Source organism: Staurois parvus, unplaced genomic scaffold (assembly GCF_062004578.1).
Source record: "Staurois parvus isolate SC_StPar_1 unplaced genomic scaffold, SC_StPar_1.0 ptg000073l, whole genome shotgun sequence".
In the NCBI taxonomy this organism is placed as follows: domain Eukaryota; kingdom Metazoa; phylum Chordata; class Amphibia; order Anura; family Ranidae; genus Staurois; species Staurois parvus.
In genome coordinates this window covers 730,978-748,012 of record NW_028317869.1, presented here as the reverse complement: position 1 = coordinate 748,012, position 17,035 = coordinate 730,978, and positions in this window count along the sequence as shown.

Below are 17,035 nucleotides of genomic sequence, written 5' to 3'. Positions count from 1 at the left end.
GATTTTAGACCATAAAATTCCCGGTAAATAAAAAGGACGTATCGACTGAGACTCAAACTTGATCCACGGGATTTGAGAGTTAATAATAGCCCATTGTGATAATTGCGCAAAACGAGCCGAGAGGTAATATAGCCAAAAGTTAGGAAGACCGAGACCTCCCGTCCGTTGTGAGCGATACAAAATGGATGAGGCAAAACGTGGATGCTTATTTCCCCAAATAAAATTGTTAATAGTCCGCTGAAAGTGATCCAAAAACGTTTTTGAGACCGGAACTGGAAGTGCTCTAAAAAGATAAAGCAGTTTGGGCAAAATATTCATTTTAACCGCCGTGACTCTACCCAGAAAGGAGATATGATAACCGTGCCAGATCTTCAGTAGAGTAGAGAGACGCGATACACATGATGGATAATTAGCTGTAAACATATCCAAATATCTGGGAGTGAGGTTAATCCCCAGATAGGATATCCTGTCCTTGACCCAGCGAAATGGGAAAGAACTACTGAGAGATGCACTGAGGGAGTCAGGAACATTAACAGGCATGATCACAGATTTGGTAAAATTAACGGTGAGACCTGACAATTTGGCAAAATCGTTCAATACAGCACACAAGTTAGGTAAAGAAGTCAACGGGTTAGTAATAAAAAGCATAACATCATCAGCATACATGCTCAGCTTAAAATGTGAAACTAATAATGAATAGCCAGAAATGTCCGAATGTGATTTAATTGCCAATGCCACAGGTTCCAACACCAGCGCAAATAAAAGCGGCGAAAGAGGACAGCCCTGGCGGGTACCTCTACCCAATGTAAAAAAGTCAGAGTTACAGCCAGGAAGCCTTATTCTTGTTTTAGGAGAGTTGTATAGGGCATGTATGCCTGCCAAAAACCCATCACTGAAGCCCATTTTCTGTAGCAAGGAGAACAAGTAGGGCCAAAGAACACTGTCAAAGGCCTTGTTTATATCCAAACTCATCAACAGAACCTCTTTGGAATGTAAATTGGCATCTTGAATAACGTTTAGAGCGAGACGAATGTTATCAGTAATAAATCTGTCAGGAATAAAACCCGACTGGTCTGGAGAGACCAAAGAGGAGATGATAGGGGCCAACCGGTCCGCCAAAATACGGCTAAATATTTTTAGATCGTTATTCATGACCGAGATTGGTCTATAGTTTTGTGGCAAACAGTGGTCTTTCTGTCGCTTGGGTATTAGAGACATGTTAGCCAACAACATCTCCTCGGGGAACTTACCCCCCTGCAAAACATCATTAAATAAAGTTATCAAGTATGGAGCCAATATAGAGGTGAAATGTTTATAATAGCTAGCGGTAAATCCGTCAGGACCCGGTGCAGTAGAGCGTTTGAGCGCGCTTATCGCACATGTTATTTCCTCTAAAGTACAGGGGGCATTAAGAGAGACAATCTGAGAAGGTGTAAGAGCAGGGAGGGGTATAGAATCCAGCCATGAATCTGATAGAGAAACAGAATCTGACTGCGGAGGAGCTAGTAGCTTAGAATAAAAATTTTCAAAAATACCCAAGACTTCCTGAGGTAGAGATGAAATAGCACCTGAATTAGTACGCAATTTATACACGTGTGGGGGGCGCAGAGAGTGGTTCAATTTCCTTGCAAACATGGTAGATGCCGAGTTACTATGTAATAGGAACGAGGCCTTCGACCAGCGGAGGGCCTTTTCAGTTTTTTGGGAAAGCAGGGAATTCAGTTCCAAGCGCTTTTGGGACAGTAGCTGTTTATTAAGTAGAGATGGATTAGCGACATGGCTTCTATAGTGTGCTTCTAATTCTCGGGTTAGAAGTAGTATTTGCTGCCAACGTTTTCTATTTCTGGATGAGGCCATGGAGATAAGTCGGCCTCGTAGGACCGCCTTGTGGGCTACCCAGAGTGTGGCTGGGGAAATATCAGGGGTTAAATTAGATTGAAAGTATTCCTGAAGAGATGTAATCACCTCCTGGCGAGAGTCAATATCAGTGAGCATAGAGTCATTAAGTCTCCAAGAGAAGGGAGTAGGTGCCAATCCCACAAACGTGATAGATAAGGCCATAATACTGTGATCCGACCAGGGGCTCAAATGAATGCAAGCTATCCTAGAATTAGCTAGTAAAATCGGGGTACAATATATGTAGTCTAATCTAGCATAAGAGTCATGAGGGTGGGAATAAAATGTGTAATCCCTGGCTCCTATGTTGTGTGCTCTCCAGGCATCCACCAACTGGAGGGCATCTAGTTTCTTAGTAAGGGATTTTGGGAAAGCCTGGGAAGAGTGCGAGGGGGAACTACGGTCTAAAAGAGGATTTGCCACCAGATTAAAATCCCCACCCACCAATAGATGGGGGGACAAAAACCTATCCAGAGCAGCAAAAAATTTTGAAAAAAAGGTAGCTTGTGCCGAATTCGGTGCATAGACATTAGCAATAGTAAGTTCTCGACCTGAAAGGATGCCTTTAAGAATGATAAACCTACTGTCCGGATCACGGTACACATGTTGAACCTCAAAGGGGAATGAGTTATGTAGAAAGATGGCCACTCCCCTACTCTTGGAGGAATGCAGGGTATAATACCCCTGCCTATAAGATCTATGAAAATATGTCGGGTGCTTTGTGGCTGCAAAATGTGTTTCCTGTAATAAGATGATCTTGGCTCCCAGTCGTTTATATTGAAGAAAGGCTGTTTTGCGCTTGTTTGGCGAATTGAAACCCTGGACATTATGCGAAATACATTGAATTACCATAGTAAACATAGCTTGTTACTATCATCATAAAAGTACACACTGCAGGGATATCCCCTAAAATTATTTGGCTAGACATAGAAATCCGCAGGTCTACATCAGACAGACGTACAGGTGGCAGAACCAGCCTAGGGGACCCCCCGGCCCCAACATGGGGACCGTGATGTCCACAGACCGACACAACACCATCCTCATGCACTAAAGTTTTGAGAAAAGAGAATACAAAAAACAATGGAGAGGAGATTTTAATAGCTCCTACAATTAAGAGGGTAACTGAAGAACATGGATCAGGCTGAAAATTTGTCATACCTGATAAAACAAAAAGTTCAAATATTAAGGGGACAAATGGGCCCAGACCCTGTCTCCCTAAAACATGGAAAACGGAGCTGCCACCCCTCAGTCGGGCAGCGACACCTCCGGCCATGTCAGGAGGCAGGGTGGGGAAACGCGTCGAAGAGTTGTGAAACCATAAATTAATGGGCGTAATTAGGAGGGTCCGAAGACCCTTGTTATACCTTAACTCGTCCAGCTATCAATGCAAGGCACACATAATACTCAGAATTACAAAATTATCACAGCAGTATCCATAGAAATACACATCCTGACAACGTAAGATATAAAGAGCAAAATCCCTGTGTCCCAATTCTTGGTAAAGTCAGAAAAGACAATAGGCAGGACCAAGGACTGTCAAACAATAGGTATTAGGCAAGTGAGAATGGACCTGTCAACCCGGATCCTGTCTGACTCTCCTTCTATCCCTCCGTGGAGATGGGGTATGCCAAATGGGAGAGGTACGAGGGGTGGAGGGTGGACGTTGAGGTGATGGGGCATCCGCTAGGCCTAACACGAAGTCACGTGTTTGAGTGACGTAACGCGTAGATACGCCAGTGGGAGGAGCTTCTTACGATCGACGGCCTGACGTCATATCCGGCGTGGGCGCCATCTTGGTGCTCCGTTTTCCGAATACAGTACACCCTTGGAGTGGTGTAAAGGCTTGCTTGTCTGAAGATCTGTGTAAGTAGGCTCTTAGTTTCTTTTAAAAATAAATAAAAGGTTTTACACTATATAAGTCTCTCTTGCCTCACTGGTGACCGTATTGGAGAGCCATTACCGGAGAGACACCACGGATACCAACGATTGCTGAGGCTTACCATCTAGTGCTGAGGCTAACCAGGAGGAGTGAGTTACATCATTACTGCCAGAGGGATCCACCTGTTATCTGGAGGAATATTACAGTTACTACCCAAGGCTCTTTGGTCCCTGGGGGCCTGAGCAGGAAGGTGAGGGGGCACCCCAGCCTTAGAGGATTGGCACATTGCAGCTCACACCTGCATGAAGTCTGTGTGATTCACTAAGGACAATATTCACCATATGTTTCCTGTCACTCCAATGCATGATACTCTCATAGCCGTCCACCTCACCCTACACTAATGTCAGTTTTATGTGTTTATTCTTATTGTATCGCTTGTTTGTTAGTATAGCGCCGTATTAATTGGTTTATATACTTTAGTTGATGATTTTGGTGCTGTGGCTGTGGCACCTTTAATACAGGCTGCTTAAATTATCTACATTTATATTGTGGCGCAGGAGATTGTTTCTCTACTAGACTCTATAACTCTCCTACACACTGAATCATAGACACTGATTGGGGTTATTGTACCCAAGAAATGGCGCAGAATACACCTTTGTCTACATTTATAAGGAAAGACCATTTATTTGTAAAAACAAGAAACAAGCAAAAATGGTAAAAAGTGGTGTTTAAATACCACCAAAATAAATATCTATTTGTGTGAAAAAATTACAAAAATATAATTTGGGTACAATGTTGCATGACTGTATAATTGTCATTCAAAGTGTGAGAGCGCTGATAGTTACCAGTCAGCCTAGGCAGGAAGGGGGTGGAAGTGTCCGGTATACAGGAGGTAGAACCATTTTTTTTTAAAAAGACCTCCAAGTGTTTGTGAAATCTCCCACCACAAAATGTACTCAGCCAATCACAGGGCAGGACTCCATTTTTATTCTTCTCCTGCTATCAATGGCCAACCCGGTCCCACACTTCATCCATGTCTTTGGGGACCTCTGATCTCCTTATGGACTGTTTCTTCCATGATGAAGATCAGCCATGGAGTATATCTGAGGTGTATATCAGGGGGTGCTTCTTCCCCACATGAGAGTTGGGATGTCCAGCAACATTCATCTAGAAGACATTTCCTGCACTCAAGGCACTAATACACCTCCAGGGTTGTGTGGGACCCCTGATGTACAGGAAGACAGGACTTCAGTGAGGAACATTTCCCTCACTCAGGACAGGAAAGTGGCTTCTCTCCCGTGTGAGATCTTTGATGTTTATGAAGACTGGACGTCTGTGAAAAACATTTCCCACACTCAGGACAGCAGTACGGCTTCTCCCCTGTGTGAGATCGCTGATGTGTGTAAAGATTGGAAGACTTTGTAAAACATTTCCCGCACTCAGGACAGAAATAAGGCTTCTCCCCTGTGTGAGATCTCTGATGTGTGTAAAGATTGGACTTATCTGAAAAACACTTTCCACACTCAGGACAGGAATATGGCTTCTCCCCGGTGTGAGATCTCTGATGTGTGTAAAGACTGGACTTCTGTGAAAAACTTTTCCCACACTCAGGACAGGAATGCAGCTTCTCTCCCGTGTGAGATCTCTGATGTGTGTAAAGACGGGTCTTCCTTGAAAAACATTTCCCGCACTCAGGACAGGAATACGGCTTCTCCCCCGTGTGAGATCTTTTATGCACATTAAGTTTGTATTTAGAACAGAAACCCTTCCCACACTCAGTACAGGAGAAGCTCTTCCCTGTTGGAAGGCCGGCCCGGTCCTGCACAGTCTGAGGTTCCTCATGATACGAGGAATCCGATGGTCCATCTACACTGGGTGGTGCCGGATGGACATTGGAGGGAGCCGGGTTTTCTCCTGGACTATACTGTGTGATGTCCTCATCTTCTACTTTCCAGTCTGGAGACAAAGTGAGACAATCCTCGGAGGTTTTCCTCATCTCCCGGCCATGGACTAAAATACAAAGACAAAGAGGATTACTAGACAGGAGCTGATTGGTTCCCCCAAACCAGGACTCCGCTCACGTCAGGCAGCTTGGTCTCTGAGGAGCTTACAATTCCACCCTCAAGGGAACTAGGAAATGGCTCCTCTGATCTCCTACCAGGTCATTTCTTTATTCATGGACCTTAGTCAGAGAGTGAGGAAACAACCAGAACTGTCTTTTATAGGAGGGACAGTGATGAGGGGATTATAGGACGAGGGTCCCCACCCCCTCTATCACTCATCATGACAGAGGCATGCCTGTGTTAGCAACATCACGGGAACATATGCCCAGCAATCATCTTTGCAGTGATGGATTTTCTCCTGTTGCCCCTTTACTACACTTTCCAGTTCGGAACATTTTTCTTGGTAGGCTATAGCGGCCTCCATGTTTGGGTCAGATTTTTCTGTGCTGGTCAGAGCTCAGGCTCAGAGACCAGTATTTATAGAAGAAGACCAACCAACAGGATAGGTATACAGGCAGGTCACCATGACAGATGACGTAGGCTCACCTGAGGTGCGGGGTCTAAGCACTAACCAGTATCACCAGAGCTCTAGATGGTGGGTATGGGTTTTGCTGCGTGTTAGTACCAGGTCACAGTAGTAGTAGTCAATAAACAAGCCAAGGGTCAGTAACAAGTTGTTCCAGGTCAGTAGTGAAGGTACAGAAGGTAGCATGAGAGACAAGGGCAAGATATTGGATGGAGAAGACACAATAATCTGCCAACCAGGAAGTGCAGAGACATGGCTTAAATCAGGAAGTTCATGGGAGGAGCAAAGATTTCAAGGCTCAGGAGAAAACACAGCAATGGATTAAGCAAAGTGCCGTCCATTATATCAGGTAGCTCACTGAGAAGAGTTACTACCAGACACAGTACAGGTCCTGGGTTCAAGTCTAGGCTCTGACAGGTGTCTACGTTGAGCAGAGGCAATGAATTAATATTTAGCTTCCAGCTGATCCCCAGAATCTCCATAAATCCAGTCTAGAGACATAAATTGTGTCTGCAGCACAGAGAAGGAAGATTATCCGAGAGAAATCCAGGAATACAGGACGGGGAACACAGCTCAGGAAAGTGACCAGGGGATTACAGGCTGATATCACCCAGTCCCCGCCCTACTCTGGACCAATCAGTGAGCAGTATGGGTGGAGGAATGGATTTAGTGTTCATGACCCACCTGTGCTGATCTCTGTAGGAGTGTCCTCCTCTATAAATGTCCCCGTTATTCCATCCTCCTCCATAGACTGCTGATCATCCCTCACATACGCCTCTTCTTCTTCTGCTTTCACCTCAACTTTTATATCTATCAGATCTTCACTCTAAACCAAGAGAATGAGAAATTTCACCAAATATATAAATATAAGAGTACATGAAAAATCCCCACATCATCTTTACAAGTCCATATTCTAGATGCTCAGTCCAACCAACCATATAACAGTGAGGGATGGTGTGACCTTCCTGTGTGGAATCCCGGGAATACAGAGGACGGGGACATCTCTCTGGTGGGTTCCTGGTATTAGGTGGCTCCATCATATCCTTGTGTCCTTCTGAAAACTCCTCCATCACTCCATACTCCTCATCCTCCTCTTTATACTCTTCTTTAACATCAATATTATCATCCCCGAGGATTCCACTCTGAAAGATATAATAAAACATTCATTGTAACAAACATGCTGTGTATAAATCACAACTACCAATAATTGTCATCATCTACCTGATGATGGTGAGGGATGGTGTGACCTTCCTGTGTGGAATCCCGGGAATACAGAGGACGGGGACATCTCTGTGGTGGGTTCCCATGACTGGATCCATCTGTAGGAAACACACACACTGACTGAATCCATTGTTTCTATGTGTTTATCAGATGATGGGGGATCTAGGTGGATCCTCCGTACTGCTCTCTCCTTTACAATAAAGTCTCCTCTTACCCGGTGATGTGAGGGGCGGCTGATTGTCCATCATGACGTCCTTGTAGAGATCCTTGTGTCCTTCTAAATACTCCCACTCCTCCATGGAGAAATAGACAGTGACACCCTGACACCTTATAGGAACCTGACACACACAATGATACAGTCACCATCCAGACACATCCCTTGTCTGTTACTGGAGAATGTCCCAGAATTCCCGGCACCGCTCACCTCTCCTGTCAGCAGCTCCATCATCTTCTTGGTGACTTCTAGAATCTTCTGCATGTTGTGTCTCTCAGGGTTTAGGGAGTCACATGGAGGCACCGTGATGGTCATATGATCACCTGACTTCAGAAGAGGAAACCTCTGTATTGAGGAACCAATAGGAATATCATGTTAGACTCCCAGAATCCTCCTCACCTCTCCGGTCAGGTCTGTGTGATGTCATGTGACCTCCTAGAATCCTCCTCACCTCTCCAGTCAGGTCTGTGTTTTATTAATAGAGGTAAGAGTGATGTCATGTGACCTCTCAGAATCCTCCTCACCTCTCCAGTCAGGTCTGTGTTTTATTAATAGAGATGAGAGTGTTGTCATGTGACCTCCCAGAATCCTCCTCACCTCTCTGGTCAGGTCTGTGTTTTATTAATAGAGATGAGTGATGTCATGTGACCTCCCAGAATCCTCCTCACCTCTCCGGTCAGCAGGTAGATGATCTCCAGGGTGAGGTTTAGTATCTTCTCAGTCATGTGACTCCGGTCCTCCTCCATCCTCATTGGTGCCATCATGTGATCTATACAGGTCTCCTTGTAGACGGATAACTTTGGGAAATGAAAGTAAGAATGATTTGGATGGTATTGGTCACACAATAATAGGATGTGGATGTGAGGGGGGAATAGGAGGGTTGCTGGACATTGAAGGACTACTCCCCCCATGGGAAGACATTTAGTCTGGACTGTTTAGGGTTTACTAAATCTTCAAGGTCCCGGGACCCTCTTGACCTGCTGCATCAGAAATCCCCTTTTCTCTGTTGGGTTTGTTTGGTCTCTGAACTGGTTTTGATGAGTATTAGATCTGCAGACAAGGAATGATAAATATGATCCTTCCTATGACTTGTTTGCTCTGAGGCAGTGCTGTGAGGTCAATGTCGGATCATCATGATGTCCAGGACGGGGAACTTGCTGATTTTTGGCTGGAGTTGCTTGATAATCAGGATAATTGGCAGAACTACGGCTGCAAGGCTCCAATCTCCGGCACCCTGCTGACAGGAGTGATGTCACTGTCACTCTCTGCAATAAGAGAAGGGATTGGATTGGATAGCAGGAGGATGGTGCTAGTGGAGTAGAGAGCTGTGGGGGAGGAATCTGTTCTCATCTCTTCTATGTGTGGGTAGGAGGAGGACAGCAGGGGGAAGGGTTTGATCTCTTAGTTGCCAAGTATTCTGAAATCTCCAGGACATTGTACAGAGGGGCAGTGGATTTTTGAGGTTCTGAATTCTAGTACCGGGCACTGCCAGATTCTGTGGTATGGGAAGGTATTGGACTGTCCATCCATTAAGCATTAATGCTATGAAAACAGACCTCCCCAAGGACCAAGTGTCCTTCTTTGTTCTATTTTGTGTCTTGCAATATAATTCTTGACCAGTGAGATGGTGAGGTGAAGACTTCCTACATGTGCTGGCAGGAGTTCTTTAAGGAGGTCAGAAAAGTAAGTGAAGGTGGAGTGGGAGGACCATCAGAGACCAAGAGTTCCTATGAGTCCTCTCTTACCTCAGAGCCTTGCAGCCTGAATACCCCCTCAGAGGCCCCCACAGTCCTTCAGCCCCACTAACCTCTCAGAGTTGTTCAGCCCTATTACCTCCTAACAGGCTCCCAAAGTTCTTCAGCTACTCCTCCTCCTCAGAGGTCCCAGAGTCCTTCAGATGCAGGAAACCCTCAGAGGATCCAGAGTTCTTTAGTCCCACTACCTCCTCAGAGACCCCTCAGTCCTCTACTTCCCTCAGTATTTCCCTCCCTCTGACACCAATGATGGAACATATTCTTCATGGCCGGCTGGGGAATGTTTTCTTCCTCCTGAGCAGCAATGTAAGGGGCTCTATGCTCCATACTCCTGACCCCGGCACTCCATCATTGTGTTGGCTGCATAGTGTAATGATTGCCCATTGGCTGCCTGTGTAGTGTCATCATTGCCCTTTGTAGGCCATGTATGGTCAGGATGGTCCTTGTCTTGTCTATTTATTGTCAGTGCTGTTTGTTTAGAGGACCATATTACTAGAATTTATCTCCACAATGAGGAGAATGTTCCGGCCCCGGAAGTGGGGGAATGTTCTGCCCCTGAAGGGGTTCATCTGGGTTCCCACACTATATATGTGTGTATCATCATCTGCTGGAGATAAAAGACGTCACAGTGACTATGGAGGAAGAGGACGGACGTGACTATGGAGGAAGAGGACGGACGTGACTATGGAGGAAGAGGACGGACGTGACTATGGAGGAAGAGAACGGATGTGACTATGGGGGAAGAGGACGGACGTGACTATGGAGGAAGAGGACAGACATGACTATGGAGGAAGAGGACAGACATGACTATGGAGGAAGAGAACGGACGTGACTATGGAGGAAGAGGACGGATGTGACTATGGAGGAAGAGGACAGACGTGACTATGGAGGAAGAGGACGGATGTGACTATGGAGGAAGAGGACGGACATGATGGGGGTTACTGGGTGTAAATAGAAAATAATGTCTTATTACCTCCTCTGCTACCACTTCTGGTAACGTCTCTTCTCTACTTCAAAACCACTTGGAACTTCCTGCCTGACATCACTTCCTGTCTGTACCTGACATCACTTCCTGTCTGTCTTCCATAGAGACTTCCTGTCTGGGTAGAAGTGAGATCACCACCTTGAGGAGCTCAGAGGAACTGCAGCCCCGAGAAACATCTGTAAGGCTCTGTTCACATCTTTGCAGTTTGCTTTTCGCAGGTCATTTTGCATTTTTTATGTGTTTTTGATATGTTTGTAAGGGAGAATTTCACCAGCACACTGAGGATCACCAATATGGGTCCAAACGTTTTAATAAATGATCACATAGTTACAGCAAGGCAGCGTTTTGGAGTCTCGCAGGACCCCTTCATCAGGCATGTGACGGAGGAGTCCTGCGAGTCTCCAAAACATTGCCTTGCTGTAACTATGTGATCGTTCATTAAAACTTTTGGCCCCATATTGGTGATCCTCGGTGTGCTGGTGACATTCTCCCTCGCTGATTCTGTTTGGTTCCAACCGAACCATTTTTAATGCGTTAACAATGCGTTTGGATTGTACACTTGCCTGTTGATACGTTTGTGATACCTTTGTGGTGCATTTTGTGTTTTGTTCAGTTTTTTTTTTCCAAAGTCGAATTTTTTTATTTGCTGGGCAGAATAAAAATGCACAACCATGCATTTCAGCAAATTCTCCATTGAACTCTGTTGTAGCAAAAATGCTTCATTTTGCTTTTTAAAAAGTCCCGGACCCTTTCCAAAAACACAGCAGCTCAAAAAAGCCTAGATGTGAATGTGTCCCATAGGAAACCATATTTAATGGACTGAGGTGCGTTTCTGAAAACAAAAAGTACTAAAAAATGCATTGGTGTGAACAGCCTGAATAATCACTCCTGTAAAATATCTGCCTTACACGGCTACCAGGGAAACTCAAATATAACACAAGATAAGGAAGAAAATATAATTCTAGTTCTTATGGAACCAACGCTTTAACTAAGATATTTTATTACATATAGAAAATACATTAAAACAGATTCCCTCTGAAATCAATCTTTTTGGTAAAGAAAATGTAAAATTATTCTTTAAAGCAGGGCTTGAAAAAGCCGCTCGCCCGCTTTCCAAATACGAAGGGAAATCCTTGTGTGGCGAGCACAGATGGAGCTGCAAGCCTCATTGTGAAGCCGAGTTCCAGTTTCCGACTTCTTCTTCAGCACCGCCATTACACTGGCAGCGCCGCTGAGGGGACAGGTGCAGGAGAGGTCTGCTCTCCTCCACTGAGAGGAGACACCTGCTCTCCACCACCACAGGGGACTTGAGGAGAGGTCCGCTCTCCCCCGCCATGGGGGACACGAGGAGAGGCCCGCTCTGCACTGCCTTGGGGGACACGAGGCCCACTCTCCACCACGTTTGGGGACACGAGGCCCGCTCTCCACTGCCTTGGGGGCCATGAAGCCCACTCTCCACCGCCTGAAGAGACACAAGGCCCGCTCTCCACCACCTTGGGGGACACGAGGCCCGCTCTCCACCGCCTTGGGGGACACAAGGAGAGGCCCACTCTACACTGCCTTGGGGGACACGAGGAGAGGCCCACTCTACACTGCCTTGGGGGACACGAGGAGAGGCCCGCTCTACACCGGCGTGGGGGACACGTGAAGGAGAGACCCACCAACACTGCACATCACTACACCCGCCAGCTTAAGGTAAATTACATTAACTAAATTTACATCTTTTAAAAGAGACTTTAGTTACTAAAGATGCCAGAGATAAACAAAAAAATACAAAATGTTCACTCCAGGTTTAAACCTGTAAAACGTGATATTTTGATTGCACCCGATTGCTATTAATCTATTGCTGTGATATTTAAATTGACATAATAAAGCTTTGTTATAATTGCAGTTTTTTATATTTTGGACTCTTTATTCTAAAGAAAAATGTAATTTCATAAGCTTTAAGGGGGTGTGGTTGGGGGCAGGGCTAGGGGCGGGGTTTGGGGACAGGCCAGGGGTGTGGTTGGAGGCGGACCTGGCCAAGGTTGGGTGGGGCAACTGGTGGAGAGTAATGTTTTTTCCTGGCTAGTAGGTCTAGACTCAAAATTTTAAGCCCTGTTTTAAAGTATAAAAATATATATCAATCCTCTCATAATGAAAATGTAAAACATAAAGTACAGGGATAGAACAATCCTCAGAAGGGAACATGTAGGATGACAGGAAAGGCTCCTGACTGGTGAGATCCTCCAAACATAATGATGACATCCATGAACTGGAGCGAGCTCGTTGGGGTGATAAAGCCAATCTGGAAACACTGTGTAGACGTTCTCCAAGAACTCAGCACACTCCAGGTGTGGAGAAAGTCTCCAGGTGGGTTTAGCCTGTCATTTATCATAGATACAAACACACTGTAACCGGGATGGATCACTATGCCATTTGCTTTCTTTTTTAGTCTGCTGGCATAGCTGTGTCCAAATTCGATAGATCTGTACCTATGATCCGCTGTGCTTTATTTCTCCTCCCGAGACCGACACTTCCTATCCTCCATCCTACAGCCATCATACTACACTGCAGTGTGGATGAGAAGAATACTCTCCATGGTGCAATGATGGAAATTGACCAGAATTCCTGGACACCAAAACACCAATCATATGAATGTGGAACTCTTTGGCGTAATCCTCTTTGGACATACTGCAAAAAGTTCTGCAATGTCTTCTCTTCTCACCTTGGAACTCCTATCTGAAGATATCCACCTGTAAACTTGTACACAAAGGGCATTTACTCTGTCAAAGATCTGCTGAACAACACTTACATAAGAACGTTTCAGGATCCCAGCCTCACTTATTTTCTGGACCAGAAAGACTTCTACAAATTCCTCAGAATTAGACATATGCTACCTCACCTGCACTGGTGTGAGAACACTCAGCCCATGGGCCTCATAACACTCAACAGCTCTACACCTTCCAGCTCCCATCTCTCTACCTTCTACCACCTACTCCAAACACAAACTCATACAACCAAACTCCCAACGATGGGATTCTGGAACTCTAATTCTCTATCTTTTGAAAAAAAAACCAATATTTTCTCATTTCTGTTATAAAAAATATCCAATTAAGTCAAATTTCATCATAAATTTAGGTCTTTGGTCTTTGGTAAAACAAAAATCCAAATAACTGCATATTAATTGGTTTGTGTGAAAGTTATAGAACTACAAACTATGGGATAGATAATGGAACTTACACAGCTTAAACTTTCTGACTGCCATCACATTTCTTGAGGTGCTAAAATACTGGGGTAATACAAACACCCCCAAATTAGCCCTTTTCGGAAAGAAGACACCCTAAGCTATCTGCTGAGAGGCATGTTGAGTCCATGAAAGATTTTTTTTTTTCCTTTTTTTTCTCTTACACAAAATTGTCACTTAAATGACATATTGCTCGCACAAGCCATGGGTATATGTGGAATTACACCCCAAAATACATTCTGCTACCTCTACCGAGTATGGGGGTACCACATGTGTGAGACTTTTTGGGAGCCTAGCCACATACAGGAGCCTGAAATCCAATGACCGCTTTGAAAGCCTTAAAGTGCATAACTTCCTCATTTCACTTCCTCACTACCTATCACAGTTTCGGAGGCCCAGAAATACCAGGATAGCACCAACCCTGACCCCATATCTGGCACGCTTGCTGGGGAAAAATTGTTTGAATGCAAGGTGGCCATAAAAATTAATGAGGGACGCATCAACGCAGATTTTTTGCTGGGGAGTATAGACATCTGCACATTTTTGGTTGAGGTGATTTATGAAGGGCCTAATTTTGTGGAGTCAGTAAAATTCAGGGTCACCCCGAGATGTCGTTGAAGTGCATAAAATGCAATATCTTCTCATATCTATGCCTGGCCATGGCAGCAGAGAACACGGCAGATGGTGAATCGGGTCTGCGGACCGATACAACCGCAATTCATTTTTCTTAGTAATACTCATGTTGAGGGTTAGGCCCAAAAAAACCTTAAATTTGGAAAACGTATTAGGTTTCCATGCAAATAGTCTGGTAAGGTTTGAACTTGGGTTGGTGGCGATAAACTGATTTATACATTGATTTAATCCACAATTAATGCATACAGATCTTCCATGAAAAACCGCTCCAAAAAATCAAGGGGAGTATTTAAATTGGCTGTTTCCACCTGAATTCCGGGTTGGGGAGTGAATGGGGGAAGTACGGGAGCTGCAGAATTTGTGGGCTGTCAATTGGGATTTGCAAGCACATCCAGAAGGATACTAGGGGCTCTATGAGCCTGTGTGCGAATTCTTGGTGGCTGCGGGACACTACTTGTACTCACCACCGCACCAGCTTGTACTGCACTTATGGGACTCACCATGTCACCAAGTGATACTGCAGTGCTGCTATGTATAAGACCAGGATGTACTAGGCCGCTGGTGCTCGCCAGTTCACCAAAAGGTAGTGCGGCACTAGTACTGGCACTCTGCTGCATGCAGAGGTTGTACCACCTCAGGAACCTGGGAATGGGGTCGGGTACACCTGACCTTAGCAGGGACCTCTTCTCCATCGTCTGAGTTATCTGTCAGGGTGCTGCTGCTGTCTGCAGGTTTGTATTCTGAGGCTGATTGTATCAGTGAATCTTCCCCTTCGCTCTCACCTGACATGCTCAGAATCCTGGAGGCCTCTTCACTAGTGTACCTTTTATTGGACATTTTGGCCACTAAATGTATAGGTACCTAGTGCGACTCACGGGAAAAAGAGCATCTGGCTGTCAAGGACTTTTTGATTTTGCGAACACTGCGGTTTTGTGTGCAATGTATCAAGTGACAGTGACCTACTGACACTGCACTTGCTGGGGGAGAAGGGGGGTAAGCATAGGGGCTAAATGCAGGTGCTGGCAGGTGTGTGAATGCTGGTATAGTGCTGATCTAATCAAAGATATTGATCCATTCAGACACTATACTAGCAATAGAGGTTTATTGTATATGAGCGTCTTCCTGGCAATCAAGGGGTTAAATGTGATGACTGGTGTAGTGACAGACAATCTGACACCATCTGGGAGGGACGCTAATTGCCGCTAACGCTATGTCAAGTTGCCGGAGACACTAATACAGTGATCAGCAAAAAATCTGTACACTGTACTAATGACACTGGTGACAGGGCAGTGAAGGGGTTAACTGGGGGCGATCAAGGGGTTAAATGTGTCCTAAATGTGATTTTACTGTGTGTGCAGTGCGTGGATCTGCTTTCTTCTCTCTATGGGACGGAATGTGCTCAGAGAGAAGATTTCATCATTTCCTGTACCTGTGTAATGTAAACACAGGTACAGGAAGATCTCTGATAGGGCAGGGATCGATCATCAGATCCAGGCTGAACATCACTGGCCTGAACATGATGATTGGTCAGGAACTGGATCATGGCAACGGCAGGTTGGTGCGTGCATGCACACACGTCCCCGGTCACCGCGGGAGCATGAACCATATATATACACATGATTTTGTGCAGGGAGTCCGTCCTGTAGAAGTATTTCTATTATAGGGGGGACTTAAAGCAATTAAGGAAAGCGCGGCGCTGTATTTCTATTTATTGACATTTATGCACATTTATATGAGTATGTTTAGGTGTGGGCAGCGTTGTTTTAGTTGAATTCACTGTTAAGTTGGTTTATTGATTGTTGATCACCTTTTTTAGCTGCTTGTGGGAATACTTTGTATTATTTGTGCTCCTCTTCACTAGTGTACCTTTCCAGTTCCTGTGTTTATAAATATGGACACAGAATGATCTCTGATTCGGTACAGGTGATCAGCAGGTCCAGGTGATCAGCAGGTCCAGGGGATCAGCAGGTCCAGGGGATCAGCTCTCATTGGCCTGGACCTGATAATCAGCTTGTGATGTACTGAATGACAGCACAGTCAGGGCGGTGGGCTCACACGTGTACATGTACTGTATGTGATCTGGTGAAGCGGGACTGCCCTGCCGCAGTATAAGTTTGGTGGTCGGTCCTGAACTGGGTAAAGTCAGATTGTTTGCTGATGATCTTTCACTTACTTTGGTCCAACCCAACACCTCCCTGCCAGTCCTATTTTCTATACTCCATACATTTCCCTTTCCAATGCAGCGCTCGCCTCTGTAAAACAGAATGATGGTTTCCTTGGCCCACCTCCTACCTGGATTATTTGGGCATTCATCTCCCTCGCTCGTACAACACACTCCATGAGGCCAACTACATCCCCACTTTCAAATACTTGAGAGTCCTACTTCTGTCCTGGACTCATCTTCACCTCTCCTGGATAGGGAGGATCAGTTCTGGGCCATATATGGCAGGAGGGGTTGTTTTGTGTTTACACCGGCAGTTCCATTACTCCAGTCACTTTCCGGGTCGTTACCATCCCCCATTATTATCACTGTCCCAGCCCTTTCCATCTGTGGGAGGAGCTGAGTCTCCACCTCATTAACACTGGGAGGCCTATAACAAACTCCAATGATGACCTTTGTAGTACCGCCCCCCATGTGCAGTTCCACCCATAATACTTCAGCCTCATCACACTCTCCATCAACTAGGTCCTCTTTCAC